Below are 22,984 nucleotides of genomic sequence, written 5' to 3'. Positions count from 1 at the left end.
GGTATATATTTGGGCACTTTTAAGTGCATATTTTAGCATTTTAAGTGCATATTTTAGCATTTTAAGTGCATATTTTAGCATTTTAAGTGCATATTTTGCCACTTTTTAAGTGCATATAATTCGGGCTCTAGTAATAAGACAAAAAACACACAAAAAAAATTTATCATTCAAAAAACCTCAAACTAATCCCCTCAAGAACATCAACTAAATAGTTTGATATTTTTACTGCCCGGAATCGGTAAATATTCGTTTTAATACATGAGATGAAAATGCCTTTGGAGAAAGAACACACATCTTAATTGGAAAGCATTCAATGCTTCATCATATGGGCGAGATTTCGCATGAAATGATTCTTATTGCGGTTGTGTGATTTCGACCTCCCTATACAACTAAAATCCGATCCAGACGCAGAGTCGTAAATGATGCATATGTTGAAGGACACCATAATAGGAATTAGATTAGAAAACTTGGTTCGAGAAATTCCATTACGGCGATGGGAAAAAATAATAATAATAAATTCCGTGTACAAAACAGGGAAATGATTGTTTTTCCCGCATGTGAAATTAAATTTCTCTGGACGATCAGTTTTTAGTGTGGTTTTTATAATTTCCAGATGTTCTGCCGATCCCATATCAGCATAAAGTCACCGCAATGAAAAACTCTTTCGAAAAGATAAATGAATAAAACCCACAAAATATGAATGCGCAGAATTAAAAACCGATTCCAGACATCGCTGCGTGCAAAAATTTTATATGCGGTCGTGACTTCGTGTGATTTATTCGGTATGACCAGCATTTGAGGGGAGAAGAACCAAAAAAAAATTAGTTTCAAGCTTTATTTTGTATGTAAGTTTACTTATACGTACCGGGACCTGCTCTGAGAATACCGAGAGCATACAAAAAACCTAAATGAGAGAGACCGGTTTTTTTTTTAGCACAACAAGATGTTTCACATTCACATGAAGACCTAAATCAAAGTACAATTTTAATGAAGATTTCGTAACGCGTGAAATCTTGTTATTTGTATAAAACTGTCATACAAACTATCGAGACGTTTTAAAAAGAAGAAAATCCTTAAACAGGGTGTCCTGTAAGTAAGTCCTGATTCGGTCTTTATCTCATCAACCGTTCATCGTAGATTTTCTGTTGCAGTTTAAAAAAATGCTTATAATGTGTTCAGTAATCACCCGGTATCAGTATCGAGTGTGTCACAAAATAAAAAAGCAAATTTTTTATGCGCTATCCAGTCAACTTTCTAGTTAGAAATTTGTTGCCCTGTCTCTCCTGATGGCAATAAAAATAAAATCCCATGTTTTCAACTGCAATATTCGCTGAGATATTTGAATTCGAAAAGCAGAGAAAAGTTTTGGAAAGAGCAGCATAAATGAATGAAAAGAGTGTCGTCCGTTAGTTTATGGCGTTCTTTCCCGACTTTTCTCCAATTTTTGCAATTTTAGAATTAAAATATCTCGGCGAATATTGCAATTAAAAAAACACTGGTTTTTTTTTTATGACTGCACAGACAGGGCAACTTTCTAACTGAAAGTTAGAGGACCGGAAAGCCGTAAAAATTTTAGATATTTTATTTTGTGACGCACGTGATACGTGTGAAGAAAGCCAACATTACAAGACTGATAATGTTGATAAATGTTGATAAAATGTTGATGTTGATAATGATAAATGTTTTCATCTTCTTCACGCCTATTTTAGTTTAATTCAATTTTTATTGCAAAGTATGTGCAGTGCACGTATCGTTTATTAATTAAAAATAATTAATTGGACTTATGAAGAGAAGAAAGGTTATAATTTTTTCCATATTTATCAGGCTCACCAAATTTATTTGAGAATTATGCATAACCACCTATAAAAATGATAAAAATAGGGAAATTTAATCAAACTTTCTTTATTCAGTCGATTGGTAATTATTCATAAGTGTATCACTTTTATACACACACACACAGTAACTAGGAACGAACCAACTGCGACCGAAGCCAAACGTCGTATAAACCAGGTCCCACTGTATATCCTACGTCCCCATTAGCGGACAATTTTCAGCCCCATGGGTGTCCGTTATCGAGAGGTTGTACTGCCGCATAAAAACAAAACAAAAAAACCAATACAATAATCACGCCCACAGACAGACAGAAAATCCGAAATGAATAGTTAACCTCTAAAGTGTTTGGAAAGTCACGACTTAATTCGACATTAAATAAATTAGTCGCGAATGCAGCACGAGACTTTCTCCTACCTCGAAGGCATAGATAAGAAAACAAAAACAAAAAAATAGGAACAAGAACTATTTGCTTATGCACGAAAATGATTCGTATGTGCTCCACTTACACACACATACAAAAAAAAAAGGAAATGAATGTTTTGGCCAGATTCCACAATGTGTGTTAGAGCTGAAATAATCTTAAGTACCTGAAGACTACAGATAAATAAATAAGACCTGGAGGGAAAAGAGAAAACACAAATTGTTTCAAGGGCGCTCACACACACACACACATATAATATTTAATGTTCTAACATATAAACAAACAACAGCCGAGATAGAGCAAGACGTGATAAATAAATGAAAAGAAATAAATTGGATGAAATTAAAATATAAAAACAAAATGGACACGGTGGAATTATACCTATATTTTTTAACTAAAAAAAAAAGAAGTCAATTTCACCTGCTCAGAAAAGGCCAGACACAGACATTGTAGAAACCGGTTAAGGCAAAAAAACAAAACAACAAATACATAGGAAACCTGGGAAACCAGTTCATTGCCACTATAAGAGAAAGGATATGTTACTACACGCTTGTTGGTTCTCTTTCATGGTTTTTATTTTATTTGTTTCTTTTATATGTATGGAGTTTTTTCTATGTCAGCTTTATAGCAACGAAAATCAACATCTACACATGAGAAAGGTATATTTTTTTATGAAATAAATTTCGAATAAACTTTCACTAGGTTTGGATTAGATGGAAGTTTCTTGCTGAGAAAGTTTTATGAATCCAACTTATACAATAATTTCGATTTGAATAACAAGTGGCGGCTCTAAAAAATGAAAATATAAAAATGGTTTTAAATAAATTTTACCCTGTATATGGTCCGGTGTATATTTGAATATACGTGGCAAATACACTTTCGAAAAACCCATTATACCGATTTCTTTTATTAATTTTTTTGGCGGGTATTTTAGGCCGGGATTACACTGTGAAAGTTAGATAAAAGATATTTCGCACATGAAACTTGAAAAAAAAAACCAATAAGCGCATCGAATGTAACCATAGGTTTAGTGGTTGGTTTTTTTTTCAAGTTTTGTAAAAGAACTTTTATCTAACTTCCATAGCGTAATCCCGTCCTTAGAGCGTCATTTTGCTACAATGTACACATGGTTATGTAAGTGCAATACTTTTTAAATGTAGAAAGAGCTCATTCCTTGTCGGTGTCATTTTTTGACAGCTGCTGAAATTTTGCGTGCTCAGAGATTAATAAAATCGCACCAAATTAAGGGAATTGGAAATAAAATTTAAGATGCAAACTATTCAACTTAGCTAAGGCAAAATTTAATCAGTTTATAGATAACAGTAACACAAAGGAAAACTGTATTTCTTACCCTTCCTTAATAGGCCATTGTAACTATTAAAATATCCACTTAAGATAATCAAATTTCTGTGTTAGTGCATTGTTTCAATTAAAAATATGCTAACAGCATCCATTTACGTCTGTATTTCTAAAAGCATTTTCTTTTTAATACGTTTTACTGAGGTAAACCATAGAGGGTTAAAGCATTCGCGAAAATTTGACTTCGGTCTACGACAAAATTTATGAAAAAATTGAGAGCTATATCACAGTTTTGTACAACATCTAGAATTGAATATTTATATAAATGCTAGATTTATTTCTGATTTATATACACAAAGATGGATGATGATATGATAACGTAATGATTTATATGTTAAAAATACGTCCTCGATGCGTATACGAGAGTAATAATCTTTTTCCTGACTTTCATCAAATATTAAGCTATTTCTCTGATGTTTGACAAGCATTTTACATACTCTCTAACCATTTTTCAATTCTCTGATTTTCCCTAACTTTCCAGGTCTCTAGGAACCCTCCTGATACCTTTTGAAACCAAACTGGGAACCCAAAAATATCCACAGGTACTTTTAAAATGTAGCGAAATATATATCAATTGATAAATTTCGTTAATAAACCTAAAGATTATTATTTTTTCATTCAGATTCATTCGTGATTCATTGAGATTCAAAAAGAGAAATTATTAACAAGTGCATTATTTATCCTGTCATAAATGTGTATTTGTGAAAAAATATTAAATCGCAAACTATATAATTTTTCAGATTAAATTAAACTACTTGGTAACTAGAAATATATAAAAAAAACTATTAGTTTTACATATTCGGTTCAATTTTCAATATTCCTTTGTATTTTTAATATGAAGTTTCAAAGACGTTTATAAGGAAAAGGGGTATATACACGCTATAAAATGTTATCGTTACGTATTCCGTGAGGAAAAACACTCTCTAAAACTAAAAGTGTTTTTTTGTTGTTTTTTTTCTAGAGGATACGCGGATGACCCCTCAGAAGAAAACGAAACAACCGCTTGATAAATGATTTGCTTTAATGTTTCTCGTAAATATTTTAGCAGTTTTTAAAATGCGTGTCTCGTATTTTATAGAAAAGGAACGAATCAATTACTCATCTCTCTCTCTCTCTCTCTCTACAACCAATCGTTAAAACAATCGGTATATTCTTATATATTCTTCCCCAAGATTCCAAAAGAGAAAAATTACTAAAAAAATTTACATTTCTAAACAAAAAAATATATTCTAAAAATAAGAAGGGATCTTTTACCGAATGCGTTTTTCTTTTTCTCTTCTTAAATACCCATAAATCAGAACCATTTTTTTCCCCCCCGTTATTTGTCATGTCTCTAAGTTTGGATGATTAATTTAAATTTTAGTTCCTTTATTTATTTTGTACAGTAAATTTTGGCAGCAAGTTATCGTTGTTTATTATTGCTATGATATTTAAAAATAAGAAGAAAAAAAAATTAAATAAATAAACAGCCAGAGCTTTGATATATAGATATACGTTGGTGCAGCCTACCGAAACCTTCTACTAATTGTACTTTCACTGTAGAAGAGCCAAAGAATAAAATAGCATGTATAACAGGAGGGGTGAACAAGAACAAGATAGTTCTTTGTAACAATAAAAAAAATATATTATATATATATATATATATATATATATATATAATACAATATAATGCATAAAAAAAAAATTTAAAAGAAATAAAAGTCTACCAGCAAAGATGAAGGATTAAAGGATGTTGAATCCCTTTTGGCCTGTCTCCAAAACTAGTAGAGACGCCCTTAAGCTATAAAAGTAGAAAAAAAAAATAGTAGAGAAAAGAGGCCTGATAACGTGGTCGTAGTTGCGAAGATAATCTACCGAAGAGAAAAAAAGAATTTTTGAATTTTTTCAAAAAAAATTTTGGCTGCTGTTTTCATGGATATTTTCTCCCCCAAGTCTTGCTTATGTATTCTTTAGGTGTACTATGACATATACTCACTCTTACACCGTATACTCTCTAGTCTAGAGAGAAAAGGTACCTATATATATATATATATATATAGAAAATGTAGTAAACTTGGTCAATTCAGACGCCATTGAAAAAGTATAGACGTCAATTTTTGTTGTTATTTTGAAAAATAATAATAATAAAAAGTGGAGAGAGAGTTATCAGTATTCTGAAGAAAAAAAACGCCGAATGTCTTTTCAACTGGACATTTCAGACCCCGGAGTACGTTTCACGGAAGATTTTTTTGAAGGGATAAACGTTTTTATTTAAGCCTTTTTTTTGGAATTTAAGCATTTGAGAGTCAATTTTATGTTGTGTTTTTTATCGGGATATTTTTCTTTATCATCGTAATGTCAGTTTTGAAAGATCTAACATTTTCTTTTCCCTTTTTTGATAACTCGAGCTTATGTGTGTCGATTTCTTAAGCTGGACATTTCTCTACAATAGTCTTTAGATGGACTGAAAACATCAATAAATCAATGTAAAATTGATGGTTGTATTTTCATCTTAAACGGAAAATGGAAAAGGTTCTGAAGTTGTGCGAAATGGCTCTGAAAATATGTATTAAGAGTATAACAAAGCAAATATCTATATTATTGTTTGCCGAGGTGGACAATATCGACTCTCAAGGGTGATGGAATGGTCTAGGAGGGCAGGTAGAGAAACTACGGGTATAACGTAGGATCCCTTGGGGTTAGCTTGTGTTGGAAAGGAAGCTAATACGGCGTTTATCTCATCAATCATCCATCGTAGAGGCATAGTTTCAGTTTAAAACATGCTCAAAAGGCGTTCAAAAATTACCCTGTACCAGTTTTAAGAGTGAAAATACAGTGCGTCACAAAGTAAAAAAAATCTCAATTTTTATATGATTCCCCTCGTCCTGTAACTTCCAATTAAAAAGTTGCCCTGTCTCTCCTGAGGCCAACCAAAAAAAATCCAAGTTCCCAACTGCAATATTCGCTAGGATTTTTGAATCGGAGAAAAGTTGGGAAAGGACAGCATAAGTGAATCTTAGTTTCTGCTGTTCTTTCATAACTTTCCTCCGATTTTTGAATTGAAATATCTTAGCAAATATTACACTCAGAAGCATTGAATTTTTTCTGTTGGCCTCAAAAGACACAGGGCAACAACCTTCTAATTGAAACTTAGAACTCGGGGGACCGTGTAAAAACTTAGATTTTTTTTTTTTATTTTGCGACACGCTGTATTCTAACTCTCAAAACTGGTACAGAGTAATAACTTTTGAGCATTTTTTTTAAAGTGAAACTACGCCTCTACTACGGACGGTTGATGAGATAAATGCCGCATTAGCACTTACAGGACACCCTGTATATACGCCATGTATATACGCCTTTGACAATATTTTTTTTTTCCAAATTAAATTTGTTAACGTTTATTTCCATTTCAACTTCCCAGGAAAAAAAAAAAGCAGCGCATAATAAGCAGCGGTATATATTCCGCACACCAAGAAAACTTCCTATGTTTCTTGTAAACATATAATAAGCAGGAAAATACGGTAAATATATTTGCAGAACGAGAGAGAAGTAGTTGATTTCTTTCATCGTAGCTCGATTCCAGCAACCAAATAAACATCACAGAAATTTCATCTTGATAGGCCGTAAGTAGTTGTGGGGATTTTCATGGATGTAAAATAATTCCTCGACACTAATTTCTCAGCAGGGATACACCACCATAAAGTTATCAGCACAGGATAAACAGTAAATGATAGTTTTGATCATCGAAAATTTATCATCTATCCCATGGGAAAACTTTTCCTCCCTCGTTCCTTGAGAAGCAAAAAAAAAAAAAAAAATACATAAGATTGCAAACTAAAAAAGAGAAAAACTCGCCATCAAGGGGAATCTGTAATCTCGGCAGAGATAGTGGCGATATGTGTTTGCGTTATAAAAGAAAAACAGAATCAGACAGGCAATCGAAAATAATTCCAGAAAACCTGCCCTCACTGCTTTTCTGAGTTCGTTAGGGGATTGGTGCTTATCCCGTGGAGAATTCCATCTGCGATCAAAGGCAAGGCAGAGTGTGGGAAAAAGAAGTGTTGAGAAGATGGGGGGGAAAAAGAGGTTAGTTGGTCGTCGGTGAAGGCGGATGGATGTGGACGATGGCTACGTGGAGGAAACTGGACATGGTATGCACATACGCACAAGGCATAGAACGAGCTCATCGATCGAAACCAATGGTCAAGGAATTGAGATGCCCTCCGGTACGGGGGGGGGGGGGGAATGGGTCGAGAATGAAAGTAAATAGGAGAGGAAAGAGAAGGGGGGGGTGGGAAGAGAGAGATCAAGAACTTTATTATCATCACCAGAGGAAAGTGATGGTACCAAGAGAAGAGAAAAGGGCCATGTCTGTGCATTGCGAGGTGAGAAAACATTAATGAAATAGAGGAAAAAATAGCATAACTAACACACGCATGTGAAGTTCTAGTCGGTGTTCTTGAAAGCAATCAAATTTCTTGGAAAAAATTTCACTTCAAAGCAGTCAAAGTCGGTTGTAACGACACTTCCACTATAACATCAATAATTGGTGGTGCTAGTAAGTTCCCCATGGAGCAGGAATTTTCAACGCGTGGGCCTCCAAGGGCATCCGAGATCCTACAAGGGCCAGCGAGAGCCTCTGAGATCATCCAAGGGTCTCCAAGATCATATAAGGGCCTCCGAGATATTCTAAAGGTCTGCAAGGGACTCATAGATCCTCTAAGATCTTTAAGGGGCCTCCCTAAGGGTCTCCAAGATCATATAAGGTCCTCCGAGATATTCTAAAGGTATGCAAGGGACTCATAGATCCTCCAAGATCTTTAAGGGGCCTCCCTAAGGGTCTCCAAGACCCTTTAAAGGTCTGCAAGGGACTCATAGATCTTTCAAGATCTTTAAGGGGCCTCCCTAAGGGTCCCCAAGACCATATAAAGGTCTGCAAGGGACTTGAAGCTCCTCCAAGAGCATCTCCGAAGGATCTCCAAGATCTTCCAAATGCCTCCAATATCTCGTAGGGGTATTTCTAAGGTCCTCAAAAATTCTCCAAGATCATCCAGGTGCATCCCTAAGGGCCTTCAAAAGCATTTCTAAGGACCTTCAAGGGCATTTCTAAGGACCTTCAAGGGCATTTCTAAGGACCTTCAAGGGCATTTCTAAGGACCTTCAAGATCCCCAAGGGCCTCCTTTTAGGAAAATAGCTAAAAACATTGAATACCGTCGGATAAGTCCAGAAAGTGTTGATATAATAACTATCGCTATATGTTTTCCTTTCGATGTAACGACCACCCGACATTACGTCCGTTTTCAACGAAACGATGGAGGTCGTTATAACGAACTTCGACTGTACGATGAATTGAAAATAAGAATTTCAGAAAGAAATAATTTCAGAATTTCAGAAAGAAATAATTTCAGAATTTCAGAAGGAAATAATTTCAGAATTTCAGAAGGAAATAATTTCAGAATTTTAGAAAGAAAAATTTCAAAATTTCAGAAAAATAATTTCAGAATTTTAGAAAGAAATAATTTCAAAATTTCAGAAAGAAATAATTTAAAAATTTCAGAAAGAAATAATTTAAAAATTTCAGAAAGAAATAATTTCAGAATTTTAGAAAGAAATAATTTTTCAGAAATAAATGAATAAATTCAGAAATAAATTTCAGAAATAAATACTTTCAAAATTTCAGAAATAAATACTTTCAAAATTTCAGAAATAAATACTTTCAAAATTTCAGAAATAAATACTTTCAAAATTTCAGAAAGCAATATATTCAGAATTTCAGAAAAAAAATTATAGTACGGAATTCCAACTCACGGTATTGCATCTTATTATATTTTTCCGTGGAAAAAGGTCTCGAAAACAACACCTCGGTTATAACGGCAAAATTTCGCAGAACTTTCGATATCGTTATAACCAAGTTGGACTTTCGATTTCCATTGTTAAAGCTGTATTATTCAAGAAAACTCGAAGCATTTCTTTATCCACTAATTATTAACCATTAAATTTCACTACTAACAGTTTCATGGATACCTTTGACAAAAAATAAAATTATAGTGTGATTCAAGAATTACAAAACAAAAAAGTCAATTCATAGGGAAGATATATTTCGATACTTGTACGGGAGAGTGTATCTGACACTTGACAAAAAAAACCGCAAATTTTATGCAAGACGAGCGCTAGAAGTATCTGTCGGAAAAGCCGTAGAATAAAATCAATTTCATATTTGTTATTCTTTGATAATTGCTACTCAGTATTTTGTTCATGTCAAATGCAGACATGGAAAAGCGAATTTTAGTCGACTGGATAATGAAAAAAAAAACATTGAAACTCAGAACGTTTTAATAATGTTTCTTTTTTTTAAGTTTAAAAAATGTATATACTACTGCCATTTATTTTAATAGTTCTAACTAGAATTTTAAAATGGAAGAAATAGCTTCTAGATATGAAAAAACAGTTCTAAAAATTGAAAGGAAAAAACGTTTTGAACATGTTTTCTTAATGAAATTTTGAATTCCGAAAATCAAAAAAAAATGCTTTCAGCTGTAGCTGTATCAAAATAATGATGATAATAGTAAGTAGTACAGCAAACAAGAGAGAAATTTCATAAATTATTTATCGGTCATTAAAACTAGCTAAAATTCAAATAGATGAATGAGTCTTCCAGCATTTTCGTGATAGATGCTCCGATGTCTCCGAGTATAACATTTTGGCTTTTATGAAATATTTTACACCGGAAAGAGAGAAATGATCGGGACTAGAACCTTGAAGTAATAACCGCGTCATTTATCGTGACTTATTATCAGATATTTCTCGAAATACTTGCAGAAATTCTCTTATAAGAAAGAGATTGGTTCTTATTTTAATTTCCAAGCCATATTTCTTACAAAAATACATCACATTTTTTTTTTTTTTTTACATTTTTTTTGGAGAAAGGAATATTAAGAAATATTTCTCTTAACTCTTAAGATATCGAAAACATTTTGGATTTCTAATAAATTCAATAAGTAGCTATTGAAGTTGTTTGCGGACCTGGTTACTGTTTTCCATCTCAGACATGTCTGAATGTTCTCAAGAGTTCGAAATGTCTCTTCCAGTCTAGAATGGCGTGATATTTCCTTCCATACCACCGTTGCTGTCATTTAAAAGTTATATACTGAGTGCATAGCAAACAGGGAGTATAAGTGGCCGTTCAAGTATTACGTCATCATCGATGGGGGGGGGGGGTCCGATTTGCTGACTTTTGATGACAAGGGGGGGGGTTTGGATAATGCTTACGTCATCAACCACCCTTTATGAAAATATGAGTTAGGATTCAGAGGGGCAGAGCTGATGACGAAATTTTGCTGACAAGGGGGGGGGAGGGGGTCAACGTTTTGCTGACGTTTGCTGACAAGGGGGGGGGTCAAAAATGGCTAAAAACTTGCTTACGTAATACTTGAACGGCCCCTAACATTTTAGATAGAATAGGTTACCAAATTACGTGTACTACTTAGATATGTCTTTCATGTTGCGAGGGGTTGTTTAGGTCTTAAAATACAAAAATTAACTTTTTATACAGCCCCCTTGTGCCCTAAAACTCCATTAGAAAGTTGTCTGAGTCTGTCTCTCCTGATGCCGACAAAAAAAAATCCCATGTTTCTAAGTGCAATATTCACTTATATTCAAAGGAAAGAAAATTTTTCAGCAAAAAACAGCCTTAAATACGAGTTAAACGGTTTTTCCGTATTTAACGCTGTTCCCCCCCCCCCCAAATTTCTTCCTCTTTTCGAATATCTCAGTGAATATTGCACTTAGAAGCTTAGTTGGAGGACTGTATAAAAAAGTTAATTTTTTATTTAATAACTATAAAACCCCTTGAAACATGAATGGCATATCTGAGTACTACATGTTATTTGGAAACTTTTTCTACTTGTAAGTATACCTCTAGGATCAAAGTAAAATGGCTATACCCAATGTTTGCTATGCATCCTGTATTAACGGAATAAAATCAGCGCACGAGAACAAAATTTTCAAATTATGAAAACAATAATTGGAAATAATTTTTATCCATATACAATTATTAATAATGTTTTTTTGCAATGCGGTAAAAAAATAAGAGACATAATTTCCCCCCCCCCCTGTAAATTACAATTGATGAAAGTATTACAGAGTGCGATTGCATTGAATATAAAAATATATTATTTCATAACCCAAATAATAAAAAAGTAGTTCAACCCTCTATGGTTCATCCCCCGCCCCAATGAAATGTATCATAGGCGGAGATAGACTTGGTAGTCTGAGGGGCACGGTCATTATTGCTGGGGGTGGCACGATGATGATGTCAATTCATATATGCATATATACATTAGATCAGTCGACTCCACCTTTGACGCTGAGGGGGCAATGCCCCCTCCCCGTATCTCCACCCATGAAATGTATTGGGACGGGGGGATCTATCAAATGGAATTTACTAAGTATATTTCTAATTGGAGCAACCTAGAAATTCAATTGGTTAAGGTGTATTTTTAATTGGTTTCGATGGCCAATATCAAGGGTAAAAAATAGTTTTTCCTTCATTTTAATGTTATCTATGAACTGATGAAATCTTGCTCAACAAAGTTGAATAGTTTATTTTACCTAGAATTTTATTTCCGACTCCCTTTTTCAATTTCGTGTAACTTACTAAATCTCTGGATATGCGTAAAATTTCAGCAGCTCTCAAAAAATCATGACGGTAAGGAACCAATTCTTTCTAAGTTAGATGAAGTATTGTACTTATATAGCTGTATTTTCTTCTGAAATTGCACTAATTTTTGTATAGTAGTAGATATACAGAGAGTAACAGACCTACAACGGTACAAATATTCGATCATTGCATTCACTCATAGGTGGTAGCACTGAAATTTCGAACACGACACTAGATACGCACTCAGACTGTTAGTTACCCACACACACACACACACAAACTTCCGGCACAACTCAATTGATAGTAAATTGCCCATGGTGACACACCAGAAATGAGCACGGTTTAAAAATAAAGTACTAAATGTACAGCAGGTCCCGCTTAATACGGTAACAAATAAACGGATACCCCCGCTTAAACGTATAAAATCCTCTTTAACCAAAATTTCTCGCATATAGATGATGAAATTTCCAGCTTAATTGGATACGTTCAGCAACTTTTCCTCGCTTAATCGAATACTCCGATTCACACGCCAACCGTTAATAAACATCAAGACCTCTATATGATATCCGTTTAAGCGGGGCCGACTTTATAAACTAGCAAAAAAATCGAGAAAAGAAATTGGTATATGTAATGGGGAGTTTTCGATCATGTATTTGCCATATGTATTCAAATATACACCGGACCATAAAATAAGCAAACCAATATTGCGTAAAAGAACAACAAGTTTATTACAACATGGAATAAATGCTTAATCAAGAAAAATCAGAAAATTCGAGATGAGAAATATTTTCCTTAAAATATAAAAACATTTCTACCACTGGGGAAATTTTTTTTTGCAAATCTAGTTTAAAATCATGAAAAAAAATTCAAAAATTTTTCCAAAATCATACATAATAGTCTACCTTTAATATATATAAAATAATATAATAATTAGCCTATAATAGGCTACCTTTTAACATTTTCAAAAGAACACTCAAAAATTATACTCAAATACTGAAATATCATTTAAAAAATTCTATTTTTAACCACTGATTTATTTCAAATTTGTTACTCGTATTTTTGAATGTATATTCTATACTATGGAAAAATAAAGTGCTTTATATATCTCCAATACTTTTTATTGTAATTTTCAATTTTCCCCTTGCGTGGTTTGATAAAATAGCATAATATCAATGTAGCTGAGTAAATATTGATTCGAAATAAAGGAAACTGTCCCATACATTATTTGAGGCAAAACATTTATATTTCATTCACTGAATCTTATATATATATTTAATCAAATTCAAAATTCTAATTTTTGAAAATTGAAAAAAAAAATCAAATAAATTTTTTTTTTAATGTAAATCAAGTATTCGTGAATGGATCTCAAATATTTTGCCTCATTGTATGAACTGAACAAATTCCTTTCGGTTCAAATCAATTTTCATTCAATTACATTGATTTCGCACTATTTTATCATGCATGCAAATTGTCGATAATGCAGTTTTTTATTAACGTTTCAAAATTTACCAACAAAAAAAAAAAGTACCAAATGTATGTAAAACATCGTATAAACATAGCATATTATCAAGGAAACATTTATTTTCTGGATATTATTCTGAGATGAACTCGGAAAGAAAAGTCATCGGCATACCCGGTATGCAAGAGGGTTTGGGTTCGAGTCCCGGCGGAGACAAGATGACTTTTCTTTCCGAGTTCATCTCAGCATAATATCCAGAAAATAAATGTTTCCTTGATATCTTGGGCTGAGAAAAAAGCCATCCATCTCTCTATAGCATATCGTGCCATCAAAAATATGAGCATAAAATTCGAAATAAATCAACGGCCAAAGAATGTTTTCAATGATGGCTCCTACTAAAACATAATTTTTGAGGACTTTTAAAAATGCCAAAACCTATGAAACCCCTAAATTAAGTAAATAAACAAACCGGGAAATGGCGCAAAACAGCAACAAGTTGATTTGGAACGGGGAGAATTTTTTTTTTTTTTCCATCAAGACAAATCCCAATAGGATCTAAGATAAGAAATTTGCTTTTTAAATATAGAAACAGTTTGACGGCTACGAAGAAAAAAAAAATCTACTTTGAAATCACGGGTGAAAAATGACAAAAAGTTTGCCAAAATCATAATAATAGTTTCGGCAAATCAAAAACTCGAATAAATAAGACAAAAGAATACGGTAAATAAGAAAAATACTAGACTAGCTTCTTTAGAAGAATAAGATGTGCAATGAGAAACAAAACAAAAAAAGCCTGGAATCCGCTTTCACCACCACATGACAGGTGTTTCTCACCTGTCTCAGTTTTTCTGTGTCTTCTTTTTTGTTTCCAATGAAAGGCACTTGTACCAAAACAAGAATGAAAAGGGAAAAAATGAGTCGTTTGCTGACGATTTCGAAGGTAAAAGAGAATCAAAATATGTGGAGGAGGGGGGAAAAACAACGGAAAAGGAAAAGAAATTACAAGAAAAAACAATATAATCAAGCCACTTTAATATCAGATTTTAGTAATTTAAGCTGACACACGCATCGTGAAAGTTCAAAGATTAATTAAAGATAAATTAATTTGTGTGCTGCATCTTTACATTCGCAAACATTCGAGGTTTTTACCAATGTATATTCTTTAATCTCATTGTCTTTTTAATGAACCGCCCTTAAGGGGTGCGCGACAGGTGCGGTCGCGCCGGGCCCTGCACTTACGGTAGAAATATTTTAATAAATTTTGAATTTTCATCCATTCTGGAATTCTGAGTTTTCATCAATTCCGGAGATCTGCATTTTCATCTGGGAGAAAAATAATTCCGGACTTATTCCTTCAATAAATTCTGAATTATCCTTCAATTCTGCAATTCCCTTTCTTTTGGATGGATTCTATATTTTCATCGATTCTGGAATTGATGAAAATTCAAAATATATTCTATATATGCGGATTATTAAAACGAAAACATCAGAATTTCTCGGTGTGGATCGTACCGGAAACCTGACGAGTACAGCAACAGACCTACAACAGTTCAAATCTTCAATCATTACATTTCACTCATAGTTCGAGAAATATATGGTCTTATTACGTGGCCCTAATGTATTTATATTTTTATAGTTATACTTGTTTCGTGTTATATTCGTACTGCCATCTGTCTTTCATGTTTTCAAAGGACAATTACAAACGTCTGTATTTTTATGGTATCGTGTTGACTTTCTGAATGCTCTCTCTCTCTCTCTCTCTGTGTGTGTGTTTGTGTGTGTGTGTGGAGAGAGACTTTTTCAAATGGAAGACCGGCTTGTATACACACGAAGCTTTCTTTTCTTTCTTTCAAACCGAGCACAACTCTATCGCCATGGGCAATTTACTAATTAGTGAGTTGTGCCGGAAGTGTAAGTGACAGTACCTAACTCTCTGTGCGTATCTAGGGTTGTTCCCGATTTTTCAGTGTTGCCATCTATGTTTCAGAAGTGAAGTTAGTGAATTGTAATGATTGAATATTTGTACGGCATGCAGGCCTGTTGATCTCTGTGGCGAGACTTTTTAACTGGGACATCGGCTTGCATTTGCGGCTCGAAGTTGGGAACCACAGAAAACCAACTTCAGCTGATCACCACTGGGACGCCAGTGGGAGTCGAATCTGTGACCTCGCGATGCGAGTCCGTCACTATGACCACTCGGTCACCACAGCGGCTGTACACGAAGCTACTACTTAACCGCACATGAACCTCGTACACATTCCTCTACGGAATTTCTAACGAATCGACACATGCCGGAATGCGTGTTCTGAGCGTATGCTTGGCCCTAACGTATTTATGTGGTCGAGTTGCGCTCGTTTCGCGTTCATGCTGCCATCTGGCTTCCATTTTCTGAAGTAGAGATGTAAATGCTCGAATTTTCATGTTTTGTCAGTATCGTGTTGTAGGCCTGCCTTCTCTCTACGGAGCGACTTTTTCAAATGGGAGACCGGCTCGCATTCGTGCCTCGAAGCTGGAAAACCGCAGAAAACCAACTTCAGCTCACCGCCACCACTGAGCCGCCAGTGGGTTTTGAACCATCGACAATGGGATGAATAATTTTCCGACCGACTGATGGGATAAGGTAATTAACGAACCAGATAGAAACAATATTTTATTTATCAAATCTAAAATTATGTAGTAGCTATACAGCATAGCGAATGAAGAACACTGGACTGTCTATACAGCTATATTTTTTCTGAACGCATTGAAATTGCGATACACAAAAAGTGCAACTGAAATTCATCAGAATCACCTGGAAGTCGAAACAACACAAAAAAAGTCACTGAATAGATCGTGGCTATGGTTTAGTCAAAAGAATTAAAAACTAACTTTTTACAATCGATATGTTATGCAAACTGCGACTTTATTTCTGAACATTACGTTGATTTCAAATGACATACAGTCGAATCCCGTTGTAACAAACACTTAGAGACTGGAGAAATCACTTCGTAAAAAAAAAAATCGTTATAAAGGAATTCCAGGTACTTGCATTGTTTCTAATCAAACTTGTCTGGGGGGATTAGAAAAGTGTTCGTTACAACAACGAAATTTTCGCTGCAACGGTATTCGACTGTATAAAAAAAAAGAAGTCATTTTGATTTAAGCTATTGAATATTGAATTACCTAGCAAGTTAAGATTACAATTAGTATAAATTATTATTCCTATCGAATACAAACGTCACAATAGGCAAATTGCTCATCGAGGTGACAAAAAAAAAATTATTTTAGTAAATACAGTCGAATCCCGTTATAACGAACTCTCAGAAACCGGAGAAATCACTTCGTAATAACGAAATTTCGTTAAACGGGAATTCCAGGTTTTTGCATTGTTCCTATGTGAACTTATCTGAGGGATTAGAAAAGTGTTCGTTATAACGAGATTTTCGCTGCAACGGTATTCGTTAAAATGGGATTCGACTGTATATGAAATCATCTGTAAAGTCTGGTTTCGTGGGGTTTTTTTTTTTTTTTTCATGAATAAAATATCAATAAAGTAAATGAAATCACCCACTTGGAAAGTTTCTAATGAAAACTATAATAAAATGTAACACATGAATTATTACACACGCCACCCAGAATATATATATAAGCCAATTACAAATCCATTATTCCTTACATTCTTCAGATGCGGGGAGGGGGGAAAAAATACTAGCAATGCAATGCAATTGCCAAGAATTTTCTTCCATCCACTCTTTTGTGAAAATACAAATTACGCCCATGTTGATTCCTGAACATCATCGAATAAAACTCGCATGCGAGGAGGAGGAGGAGGAGGAAAAATAATTATTCAAGCCAAATCACCAAAACACAAATTTAGTTTATAAGTTTGTTTCCTATTTCTCATTCTCGTCATAACAATTATAATAATATATTATACGATGTGTGTGTGTGTGTGCGGAATTTTCTCTACTGAATAGAATTCGTTGGAGAAGAAAGGAAAATATTTCTATGTATTACTACTACATATATTTTGTTAAGAGCATCGTATAATTTTCTTTGATCTCGGGAAATGATTTTTCTTACCTTTTTCCGTAATATAAATAAGGGAAAAATAACCAGTATATTAATAAAAATAAAAACCTTCTTCTCCGCGAGATTTCATAAGAAATTTCTTTTCTTCTTTTTAACTTTTTAATACGAATTTTGCGCGGTTCGCATCAAAGGAGTTTTCTCTCTTTTTCCTCACAAAAAAAAAGCCACATGTAAGCAGATTTCTGTCCCGAAGATTGCGAAACAGCGCATGCGAATTACTCATTCCGTTGTTACAGACAGGCAGGTGTGTTTTCGAAATTCAACAAATTTATAATATGCCGATAGCTATCTCTTTCACGTAAGTCACTGCGACTCGTGCAGACATTTTGAAAAGAGAGAAAAGATTGTTATAACACACTATATATATATATATATATATACAAGTCTACCAGCAAAATAAATGCGTACCTGGCTTTCACCGTAACATGCTGGTAACCATGAAATTCCAGAGACCTTTTCGAGATAATACAGATAATAATGTCCGACATTTTGAATGGATGTGACGTTCAATTCAAGTCCCGTGAGATCATATCAGAAATAATAACATCAAGTTTACGGAGGTTAGATATTTATGGAGTTATATTTGAAAGGAAACGTTTTTATATATAGTAGCATAAAAAATAGTTATCAAATCAGGGATATATCCTGGTCAATATACGGGGTGCATAGCAAATAGTGGGGGTATGGTATTTTACTGGCGAGCTGTTGATCGCTACATACTTCTAAAAATACTTAGAAAAAGCTTCCAAATAACGTATATACCTGTAGTACTCAGATATGTCATTCATGTTTCAAGGGGTTGTGTAGTTATAAAAATAAAAAAATTAACTTTTTATATCTAGTCCTCGTGTGTCCTGATACCCAATAAGAAAGTTGTTGCCCTGTCTCTCCTGATGCCACCAAAAAAAATTTCATGTTCCTAAGTGCAATATTCAGAGATATTCGAATCCGAAAAACTGAGGAAATTTCGCAAATAACAGCGTTGAATGCGGGTGTAAAGCGTTTTTGTTTTTTTTTCCGCATTTTTGACGCTGTTCTTTCCTAATTTCTCGAATTCGAATATCTGCCGGGAATCACTGAAGTGCTCTGTAACTGTGCCGCGGACCACCCTAGCGATCTGTTAATAAGCTCCGGGTCACTTGAGTGATCTGTAAATGTGTCGCGGGCCACTTGAGTGATGTGGAACTGCACTACGGCCACTGAAATGTTCTGATGCTGTGTCGCGGGTCATTTAATTACAGTAAATCCTCTCTTAACGGATACCTTTCAAATGCGGTCACCCCTCTTTTACGGCCAAATAATAATTTCCCATTGTATAATAAAAAAAACCGCATTTCAAACCCCCTTATCAACGGTCATCCTTCTTTCACGGACGACTTTTTTTCGTCCCGCTGGTGTCCGCAAAAGAGAGATTTATTGCATCTGTAAATATTCCGTGGGTCACTCAATAATCTATGCCACGGGGCACTTAACTGCTTTGAAAATGTGCCGCGGGGTCACTAAAGTGATTTTGGAATACGCCACAGCCCACTCAAATAATGTGGAAATGCATCGCTGGTCACTTGAGTGATCTATATAAAAATGACTTGCTTAGTTCATTTTTAAAAAAAATGAGGTTATATAGAAGTAGCGGGCCTATCAGATGACGTCGAGAGGAGCCACATTCGGACCGCGGGTCATGGGTTGAACATATATGGTATAATGCTTTAGTACATTACAGCTTGTCCGGGAGGTCCTTACCCAGGCCTTTTTCTTCTAAACCGTTGGTCGAAGACAAAAAAACTTCGGATTGCAAAAAAAATTTTTAAATGAAGTTGGCATTCGTATTATGGTACTTTAGTGTGTTTGCATATTTGCATATTACGGTCTTTGTTTGTTTTGTCCCGCCGGTGTCCGCAAAAGAGAGGTTTCACTGTATTATTATCTGAATATTCGATAAGGACGAACGCCAACAACAATAGCAAAAGACTATTGTATTTTGTATACGGTCTCGTAATCGACTTGATTACACATGTCTGACACCATAGACATAGAATTATTCTTACTCTACATCTGATAACGGTACTAATAAGACTTCCCTTTATTCACCTTGTATTGTTTATCACGAGAGAAAACGAAGCCGTTAAAATACAATCTCCACATTTTAAAACGGGGAAAATCTGCCGAAAAATGTATATTTCGAAGTAATTATTTTGCCTTGATTTCAGTAGGAAAAATACTCTTTCTTGCGTCTCTTTAACCTTTCATTTTGAATCTAAATTTTATTTGCGCACGGTTGAGTACGGCATTTACAGACACAAAAATATCTGCATAAAATATCTGTCGAAAATATCATAACGCAGTACTATTGATGTATTTTTCTTAATAAAATAATATAAATATCCATATCTTATCTTCTATTATTCCTTTCGGCTGACGAAATGTCACGTTAAAATCTTTCTCGACGCTCCTCCTACTGATGGAAATTCACAATCGCGTCCCATATAGTATCTACATCGTTCATTTATGAATCAATGTACGTCACATGACACGAGAAATAAAGCACGGCGTAAATTAGAATGCGTGAAATCTCGATCAATACAACAACTATATGATTCGTTCGGCATTGCACAACACCGTAAATACTACGAAGCCGGTCGAAATCGTTGAAGCGAATTTCATCCATAATTCGATTCGATTTATAGCACGATAATAATTTATATCGATAGGAAAAAGCAATTCATCCTATAGATTTAAGCTTTCCTCCATTCTAATAACTAAGTAGCTTTGAAATGCGAATGTATATCGGTAATTTCCTAATCGAATTCAATCCGTTTTATTCATCATGCAGCCACTTGGCCATTACAGACGAAAACCTTTCTAAAGTGCAATGAAAATTCTCAAAAATTGCAACGAAAAATATTTCATAGATTACAATGAAAAATTTAACGCAAAAAGAATTATTTATTAATTTATTATTTTATCCAGCAGGAAAAAATCTACTATATTTCTACCGAAATATATAGGTATATTCATATTTTATACAATATAAAATACCTCGCATTTATGCATTGTATTTTTAAATCTGCGTGTCGAGATCAATAAAGGTCTTGATAAGGTTATTTATTTTACCATTATTTTCATATGATTTCGTTTTATTCACCATATAGCCACGACCACTTCAAACGAAGACATTTCTAAATTTTCTAATGAAATATTCAGTGGAAAATATTTCATTAGGTTACAACAAAAAAATTATGTATATATATACGTATACATATTGTTGTTTCTCACTGATATAAGTTTTCATATTGGGGAAATAGAAGATATATTTACCAGTAAAATTAAGGGTTCCCCCCCCCCACCCCAACGTATACGTAATTTAAACACGAAAAGAATCCCATTAGTCTCAAAACGTCTTTTCCTGCAAGATCAAAATCCATTTTTGTCTCGCAGGAAAAAAAAAATCCTTTATAATCCTACCGAGATAAATTTAATACTACAATATAAAATACCTGGTATTTATGCATTTCATTTTTAAATCTACACGTCGACGATCAATAAACATCTTAAAAAGGTTAATTGAAAAGCGGAACTAGAAGGGGGATTTCTACGGATTCCGTATTCCATCATCTCATCACAGGAAAAACACAAATTAAAAAATGATTTTTATTCTCAAAACAAGTCCTGGGGATTGTATAAAAATAAATTATTTGAATCTCTCTCACGTAATCCAGCTTTTCTCGCTTGATAAAAATTACGCAATGTTCCCAAACGACAAAACAGTATAAAATCACCGGCGAATTTATATTATTTATTCCTTTTTTTGTCTAGAATAACGAAGAAGAGTCTACTGACCCCGATCAACGGTGAAATTCTCATGATCACGTGATCTCCGCAAATAAAATATACATGTATGGGGGGGGGGGGGAAGAGTATATATACATGTTATTTTTTTTATAACAATGAATTAATAATGTAAATATAATGCCGCACACACTCACCTGCTGTGATTGCGCGGAGAAGAGATTCACGGCGATGAGATATAGACGATTTCTTTCTCAAATGCTTGCAAGGTATCGAACCCGGGCCGTTAATTCTCCTCCACGCAACGTTACTTGATCCGCACTCAGGTAGGAATCCAATCATTCGAGACTGAGATTATCCACTCCACACTCTATGTATATATATAATTTTTTTTTTTTTTTTGGTTGGTATTTATATTATTCGTAAATATAATCCCCGTTTTTCTTAATTGCAATTATCACTCGACGGACACACCACGAATTAATTATCTGTGGGATCACATTCAAAATAATTAATTAGAATAGCCGAACCTATAACCACACAAAAGCATAATCACAGACACACACACACACTCACTGTGAGGAGAGCACACCTCGAGCAAGAAATAATCGGTGGTGGTAGAAAACAGCTGCCTCTCTCCTCTCTATGTAATATGTATGGTACGAAATGTGGTAATAAAAATTCGGCACAAAAATCCTTCCTCGCGCGACGACGGGCAACAACACACTGCGAGATGATGATGATCGGTTCGGTTGTTCGCATTGCTTCAGATTGTTGAGCGGCGGACGGGCGGCGCTTCCTTCCAGTGGGTAGATGGCGCTCGTGTGAGTCGGCCGCTGTCTGTTTCCCTTCCCCCCTCCCTCTTCTCCCTCGCATTGTAACGGAAGCGACCATTGTTATACAGAATATATGAGACTAATATTCAGGTAAAAAAATAATTTTTTTAATAATAATAAATTTTTGATTTAATTTTTATAACCGTAAATTCCAAGTTTTTCCTAAAATACCATTTATACAATGTATAATATACATTGGCATTCCTCTATTTATTTGAAACAATGTTCTTAAACCTTTTCACAACTGTGCGGACCGATGATAACAACCCCGTCCCGGGGTTCTTAACCTATGAGTTGCGGTCCAAACTTGTGTGTTGCTGGGACTTCCGAGATGGGTCGTTCAAATCCATCTCTTGAACGAACTCTTGGGACACGACCAAAACTTGATTCGTGTGGGGCTTTCGAGATGGTCACGACTCAAACTTAATTCACAGGGCTTCTGAAATGAGTCGTACAAATGCACTTACAGTCAGAGATTTTCAAGCCATGGGCCACGACCGATGAAACTTGATTCGCGAGGACTTCCGACAAATCCACTAACAGCCGGGGACTCTTTGAGCTATGGATCACGACCCAAACT

The 22,984-nt window shown here is 34.5% G+C and overlaps 1 protein-coding gene across 4 annotated transcripts in view; it reads right to left on the bottom strand.

Moving 5' to 3' along the window:
- The window catches only part of LOC149078611 (fat-like cadherin-related tumor suppressor homolog), a 568,053-nt gene extending 545,744 nt beyond the window's left edge, over positions 1 to 22,309 (bottom strand). For all 4 annotated transcript variants that reach the window (XM_089240739.1, XM_089240741.1, XM_089240740.1 and 1 more), the window contains exon 1: positions 21,766 to 22,309. The gene's annotated coding sequence lies outside the window, so the exon portion shown is untranslated. The remainder of the gene's footprint in view (positions 1 to 21,765) is intronic.
- Between the last annotated feature and the right edge of the window lie 675 nt (positions 22,310 to 22,984).

The sequence above is a fragment of the Pholcus phalangioides genome, unplaced genomic scaffold, assembly GCF_987345545.1.
Source record: "Pholcus phalangioides strain wild (caught in Gottingen) unplaced genomic scaffold, Ppha-v1.0 ptg000013l_1, whole genome shotgun sequence".
NCBI classification, from domain to species: domain Eukaryota; kingdom Metazoa; phylum Arthropoda; class Arachnida; order Araneae; family Pholcidae; genus Pholcus; species Pholcus phalangioides.
This window is presented reverse-complemented; position numbering and strand designations above follow the sequence as displayed.